Here is a 7874-nt window from a genome sequence, read left to right as displayed (position 1 = left end):
TTGAACAAAAAAAAATCATCTTGCCATTTCTTTGGTTCGATCAAGCAACAGGTGGACGTGTGGTGGGGCAGACATTGGAGATTGAGGTTTCACATTAAAGTCGTGAGAGAAGATTGATAAGGCTAATTATTGAAGGCTGTATTCTTTACAAGGGCCATGTTTAGACAGGACCTGGGGTAGCTGACACAGCCTTCACTGTATTGGGTTGATTCTGTAACCTGCCCGTCAGTCCAGTGCGATTGCAGCAGGACCAGCCTGGTCATGTGACCCTGCAAAACAGTGAGAGGGCGAGGCTTGTGCTGGCTGCTGTGTGATTGGCTTCTGTTCTTTTCGTGATGTCACCTGCAGACAGGCTTTAACCCCTGGTTGCAATTCATCAGCTGGAGTTACCATGGACAGGAGCTGGAGTTGGCAGCTGACCCTGTGAGTGAGTTTAGTCCATATAAATAGGAGAAAGTATAATGTTAATTTGAACAACATTTTATGAATGACAAAGATGGTGAAATTAAGCATAAACAGAGTAGTGTAAACGACAGTGAAGGCAAGAGTTCCTAGAGTATGTTCAGGAAAATTTTCTCCAACAGAATGTTGTCAGTCATTGTATCATAAGGTTTCGACTGACTGTGGAAAAGGACAAAGAGCAATCCAGTGTAAGAATAATTAACTGGGAGAAGGCCAACTTCACGGGGGTAAGAATGGAGCTGGGGTGAATAAATTGGAGTCAAATGCTGACAGGAAAACCAATCGATAAACAATGGGTTACGTTCAAAGAAGAGATAGTTCGGGCACAGTAAAGGTATGTTCCCTCGAAGGGGAAAGGTAGGGCAAACAAATCTAGAGCTCCCTGTATGTCAAAAGAGGTAGAGATTAAGATAAAGAAGAAAAAGCGTGCTTATGACAGATGTCAGGTAGAAAATGCTATTGAAAATCAGCCTGAAAATAGAAGATCCAGAGGGGAAGTGAGAAAGCAAATGAGAAAAGCAAAGAGAGAGAGCATAAAAAGAGACTGGCAGCTAGCATTAAGGGAAATCCCAAAGTTTGCTATAGGCCTATAAATAGTAAAAGCATGGCAAAAGGTGCAGCGGGCCCGATTAGGGCCCAGAAATGGGATTTACACATGGAGGCAGAGGGCATCGCTGAGATATTAAATGAACACTTTGCATGTGTCTTCACCAAGGAAGAAGATGCAATCCAGGCAATGTCGAAAGAGGAGTTACGTCGGACACTAGATTGGTTTAAAATTGATAAAGAGCAAGTATTAGATAGTCTCTCTGTACTTAAAGTGGATGAGACACCAGAACCAGATGAGATGCATCCAGGTATACTGAGGAAAGTGAGGGTGGCAAGCGCAGAGGTACGAGCCATAATTTTTCAGTCTTCCTGAGACTCTGGGGTGGTGTCAGAGCACTGGAGAATTACAAGCGTTACACCATTGTTCAAAAAAGTCGGTAAAGATAATCCCAGTAACTACAGGCCAGTCAGTTTAACTTCGGTGGTGGGAAATCTTCTAGAAACAATAATTTGGGACAAAATCCATCGTCATATGGACAAATACGAGTTAGTTAAGGAAAGCCAGCTTGGATCTCTTAAAGGGAAATCATGCTTAACTAACTTGCTTGAGTTTTTTTGAGGAGCTAACACAGAGGGCTGATGAGGGCAATATAGTTGATGTGGTGTACATGGTCTGTCAAAAGGCGTTTGATACAGTGCCACATAACAGACATGTGAACAAAGTTATAGCTCATGGAATAAAATGTATAGTGGCAAAATGGATACAGAATTGGCTGAGTGACAGGAAACAAAGAGTGGCAGTGAATGGATGTCTTTTGGGCTGGAGGAAGGTTTGTATTGGAGTTCCCCAGGGAGCAGTGTTGGGACCCTTGCTTTTCCTGATATATATTAATAGAACAAAGAACAAAGAACAGTACAGCACAGGAACAGGCCATTCGGCCCTCCAAGCCTGCGCCGATCTTGATGACTGCCGAAACTAACAACTTCTGCACTTCCAGGGCCCATATCCCTCTATTCTCTTCCTTTTCATATATTTGTCAAAAGATGTCTCTTAAACATCGCTATCGTATCTGCTTCCTCCACCTCCCCTGGCAGCAAGTTCCAGGCACTCACCACCTCTGTGTAAACAACTTGCCTCGCACATCCCCTCTAAACTTTGCCCCTCGCACCTTAAACCTATGTCCCCTAGTAACTGACTCTTCCACCCTGGGAAAAAGCTTCTGACTATCCACTCTGTCCATGCCGCTCATAACTTTGTAAACCTCTATCATGTCGCCCCTCCACCTCCGTCGTTCCAGTGAAAACAATCCGAGTTTCTCCAATCTCTCCTCATAGCTAATGCCCTCCAGACCAGGCAACATCCTGGTAAACCTCCTCTGTACACTCTCCAAAGCCTCCACGTCCTTCTGGTAGTGTGGCGACCAGATTTGCACGCATTGATCTAGAAGTAGGTGTACAGGGCACAATTTCAAAGTTTGCAGATGATACAAAACTTGGAAGCATTGTGAACTGTGGGGAGGATGGTGTAGAACTTCAATGGACATAGACAAGTTGGTGTAATGGGATTATAAGTGGCAGATGATGCTTAATTCAGTGAAATGTGAAGTGATTCATTTTGGTAGGAAGAACATGGAGAGTCAATATAGAATAAAGGGTACAATTCATAAGTGAGTGCAGGAGCAGAGGGACCTCGGTGTATATATGCATAACTCATTGAAGGTGGCAGGACAGAATGAGAGACCAGTTAAAAAAAAACATTCAGCTTCCTGGGCTTTAGAATTAGGGACATAGAATACAAGAACTGATATAAGACATTATTTCGGCCTCAGCTGGAGTATTGCATCCAGTTCTGGGCATTGCACTTTAGGAACGATATGAGGTTATTGGCGAGAGTACAGGAAAGGTTCACGGTAATGGTTCCAGGTATAAGGAATTTCAGTTATGATGATAGATTGGAAAAGTTAGGACTGTTTTCCTTGGAGAAGAGAAGGCTGAGAGGTGATTTGATTGAGGTATTCAAAATCATGAAGGGTCGGAAAGACTAGATATGAAAAAACTTCCCACTCATGAATCGATCGAGAATGTAAAAGTAATTTAAAGTAATAGGTAAGAGAAGCTGAAGCAACATGAGGAAACCCTTTTTCAATCAGCGAGTGGTTGAGGTCTGGAATGCGCTGCCTGAGAATGTGGAGGTGACAGCTTCAATTGAAACATTCAGAAAGGAATTGTACTGTTATATGAAAAGGAGGAATGTGCAAAGTTATAGGGAGAAGGCGGGAAAATGGTACAAAGTGAATTGCTCGTTCGCAGACCCAGTGCAGGGACGATGGGCCGAATCGCCACCTTCTGTGCTTGTATGATTCTGAGAGAGGGATATCAGTAGAGACAGATAGACAGAAGGAGACTGAGAGACAATAGAAGAGAGAGGAGGGGATTGTACGAGTGTGTGAGAGAGCGGCCTCTGAAACTTTTAATTTGATCCATTCTCCCTGTGATATTGAAAGTTATTGGTTCCTGTGAGATGAATGAAGATGGTCCATCCAATAGCTATATGGATCTCAGAAGGTTCAATATAAATGGTGCTCCTTTGTAAAATGTCCTTACGACTGCATTCTGGCATCAATCAAGAAAATTAAACTTTGAACGCAGAATGAATACAGAGGGATTAAAGTGTCTCTCGTGGTGGAGACAAAATAAAACCATGACAGTGGATGAAGGCATCGCCTCATCATTGTGAGGAAAGTAAACACAATAAGAATCCTTCCGAGCTGCAAAAGGGATGGTGGGTGAGGTTATGGAACTCGCCAGTCTGTATGAAAGCAGTTACAGTTAAAAGTCTGCGAGTTGGATCTTGGAATGGAGATGCTTCTCGGCAGTGAGACGAGCTGCCTTCTTTTGCAGCTTCTGCTAATGGGGACACCCTTAAAGCTCTAAGCTGAATGGCATGGGATTCAACGCCTTTCACTTATAATAAAGTTGTTAATGTGGGCCAGTCATCTGAATACTCCAACTGGAGTAGCTTCATGGCCAATAATATGGAGTAGGGGTACTACCTGACATGTAACAGTGGGATCACCAGTTATAATGTTATAATAGAGTCACCAACAGCCATGTTGGAGTATGATGACCACCAGCAATTTTAGAGTAAGGTTACCATCAGTAATGTTACAGTAAAATCACCACTTGCAACGTTAGAATAGGGTCACTATCGGGAGTAGAATCACCACCAGCAATAATGGAGTGGGCTCGTCACAAATAATGTTACAATAGGGCTGCTAATATTACTGTTTTGTAAAGGTCAACAACAATACAATTAGAATAGATTCACAATCACTGACGTTCGGGCAACGTAACTACTATTGATGTAAAAGGATCACCACCAATGATGTTAAAGTAGGGTGATCGCCAGTAATGTTAGTACAGGATCACCATCATTAATGACAGGATGTGGTCATCACCATTGATATCAGTGTATAGTTACCTTCAGTTATGTTTGACTGGGGGCAGTATTAGTAATGCTGAAGTAGGGCATCACCAGTACTGTTGGTGTGTGGTCACTATCAGTAATGTTAGATTAAATTCGTTACTGATAATGTCTGAGTAGATTAGCAACAGTAATGTCACACTAGCATTACCATCATGAAGGTTAGAATATGATCATTACTAATAATGTTAGAAGTGAACCACAATCCACAATGTTATTGAGAAGTCATCATCAGTGATGATAGAGTCCAGTCATCGCTACTAATCATCCAAGTGTAGCATAAATCTAAATTCGACAATGAATCAGTGAAGACTTAACAGAACTGATATAAGGCTTCGAGAACACAAAATAGTTTCCAGGTGCAATGTTTCGTTGAGCGTTCAGAGGGCATGCGCAGCACACATTCCCTCGAGAACTACTTGCTGTTGATATAATTTAATGGCAGTAGTTGCAAGGACTGAGCGGCACAATTTCCCCATGGCTTTCCAGTTTGTGAAGTGACTGTAACAAATGCTAATTATTGTGTCACCTCATTTTCTCACTTGGGCACGGATTGTTCTATAAAGGGGGAGCATTGATGGATTTCGGATATAGTGCTGTCAGAATTACGAAGCTGGACAGAATTCGCACCTTCTTCGACAAAATGCAGCGGCCAATAATTCTACAGGTAAAGGACGTTTACTACCCTCTTATTGCTACCTTTGGTGCCCCAGGTAAGTCCTGTTGTCCAATAGCTGTTGATTATCTCACTGTTAATGGTTATTTAACGGATCACGAGAATGTCTTTACTGCAGAGCCGGAATGTCAGTGGGAATTTCACCAGATTGAACAATGGGTGAGGCACTGTTCCAGTTGGCGTTTCGTGAATATAAGGCGTTTAATTTTCTCGTTATACTGCGGGAGGGCAATGTTGTTACCGTTTCTCGCCAACAGCTCACAGACGAATGTGTTCCTTGGAGTCCAATGTAATTATTTTTTTTGTAGCGTTATTCCTTCTCTTCTTCAGTTGACAGTTCTTCGGACTACAGGCAAGTCCAACTAAGAGAGATTGGGAAATATTTTTTTTCTAACGATTGCAGCTCAGGGAGCCACTCCCCTTCCCTCGGCTGAAATAACCTTTCTTCTTCCACCAGCTCCCGCTCCGTTCCCGAGCAGCTCCTTCGAGCCATTTGAAATGGAAAACGTGCCGAAGATTGAACTAAATTGAATGTTTTGTCTCAGCTAAAAGTTCTTTTTGAATTCATGTCCTTGCAATAATGGTTTGGAAATTGTACTGAATACTGCAGACATCTGATGCTGTTAGCGAGATTCCTATCTCCAAATAAACTGAAGAAGCTAATTTAAAACTCCATCTATCGCCGCATGGGACCGCACTGGTATCATATCAAACTGGGCTGCAGAATCAAACGGCCCAAGCCTCATTGCAAGATGACTTTACTGTTGAACACAGGAATAAAATATGTGTTTGAATTTATGTATGGAAATCCATCAATTTATTGACAGCTAAATATTAACAAATTATAAAGCCATCTAAAGTTTCCCTCGAATGGACTATTATTTATAACAGTACTGTCTGTCTCTGTGAGGTACTCTGGCTTGACCTGGGCCGCAGATTATAGTAATGGAGCTCAATTTGCTGTGGAAATTATACTGGCAGAGAAGAATGATGGACACTGATCTGATAATTCTGGTTTACACTCCCGCCCAAAGCCAATACACCCTCTGTGACTGGGTGGTGATGGGGGTTGCTTTCCGTTGCCATTCATGCTACGGCCTCTGGGCAAACCTCGTCCTGTGGCCTTGATATGGTCTGAATGAAGTATGCTGGAAGGGTAGTGAGATTATAATCATTTATTGGTTTGAAAGAAAAGCTGTCAATGCTTGTCAATATTATAAATAAGATTCAGTCTAAGTACAAACACACATATGTCATTTTGCTCACAACATGCTCTTGAAAGTGTCTGCCTGTCTCCGTAACTTAAATCTTCTCCCTCTTTCTTGCAGCAAACCTATTGACAATTGTCATTCTCTCCAGAGGAAATTGCGGCCTCTCCAAGTGTATTTCTGTCTACATGGTGGCCATGGCAACAGCAGATCTACTGGTCATGCTCTTTAATATAATCGGGTATAATATTTTGAGTAAACGCTTTCCACATTCATTCCTCTCCTACACTGCCGTCTGTAAGTTCATGATCTACATGCTTTGTACCAACCACGGTATGTCGATGTGGTTTACAGTCTCCTTCACATTTGATCGACTTGTAGCTATATGCTGTCAGCAGTTAAAAAGAAAGTATTGCACCGTGAGAACTGCAGCGGCAGTATTAACAACCCTTTCCATCCTGATATATTCACAGACCATCCCCTTTTGGTTTGTGTACGAACATAAGCAAATAATTAACAATATTCACTGGTTTATCCGCCCCAGTGTGGCTTTTATTTCATCGCCTGCAGGTGCAGCGTACCTCCTCTTACAGAATATCATTTATACATGGCTTCCCTTTGCTCTGATATTACTGTTAAACGTTTTGACAGTCAGACGTATTTTAATAACCAGTAGAGCGCGCAGGGGACTCCGGACTCACAGCAGTGAAAGTCCGAGAGATCAAGAGATGGAGAATAGAAAGAAATCCATTATTTTACTGTTCACTGTATCGGCCAGTTTTATATTGTTAAATCTACCGTCTGCCGTGAGCCATGCAACGAGCAGCATAGCCGTGCATTACCGACCCGATTATACATCTCCTGCATACATCGCCACTCAAACCGGAGTTATGCTTCAGTATTTGAGTTCCTGCACAAATACGTGTATTTATGCCGCTACTCAAACTAAATTCAGGGAAGAGCTGAAGAAGGTGATGAAATCTCCGTGGACACTGGCTGTGAGATTGTTTTCAAAATGAAAAAAAGAATCCAAGCAAAACGTCCTGTCCTAACTAGAGTTTAGTTCGACCCCGTGTTCAGTTTTAGAATGACATTCTTTATGTTTTACGGAATAGGATTGTTGTTATGAAAATGAGCAAGTATGAGAAAACATTGCTTCCATTTTCTGCCGTGTGTTTGATGTCTTCTGCTTTCCCCGGATGAACAGAATCGTTTCCTGCTAAAGCAGCGAATATTCCTCTCAGTCTTCAAAGATAATATTCAGGATTGATCTTCAGCAGAACAGCGTTACCATCCTCAGACCGCAGGCACTGGTATGAGATACATCTGTTTAATTGAATGAAAATGTTCCCTTTAGTGAATAAACAATGTATTACAGTCGTGGCTATGGGAAATGGTTCTAAGTTTTGGTAAGAATATTGCTGACTCTGGTCTCCCCATCAGATTCACCACCATTGTAACCTGGACCAGTAGAATGGGCCACTGTCTCCTGATA

At 42.2% G+C, this 7874-nt stretch overlaps 1 long non-coding RNA gene across 1 annotated transcript; it reads left to right on the top strand.

Annotated features, from left to right (window-relative positions):
- Positions 1–369: 369 nt before the first annotated feature.
- LOC137345303 (uncharacterized) lies at positions 370–6682 on the top strand. The gene is made up of 3 exons (XR_010968559.1): positions 370–423; positions 5062–5162; positions 6500–6682. It is a non-coding gene; the product is annotated as an uncharacterized lncRNA (long non-coding RNA).
- The last annotated feature ends 1192 nt before the right edge of the window (positions 6683–7874 follow it).

This window comes from Heterodontus francisci, chromosome 28, assembly GCF_036365525.1.
Source record: "Heterodontus francisci isolate sHetFra1 chromosome 28, sHetFra1.hap1, whole genome shotgun sequence".
NCBI lineage: Eukaryota > Metazoa > Chordata > Chondrichthyes > Heterodontiformes > Heterodontidae > Heterodontus > Heterodontus francisci.
Note: the sequence above shows the minus strand (reverse complement) of the source record. Positions and strands in the feature narration are given on the sequence as shown.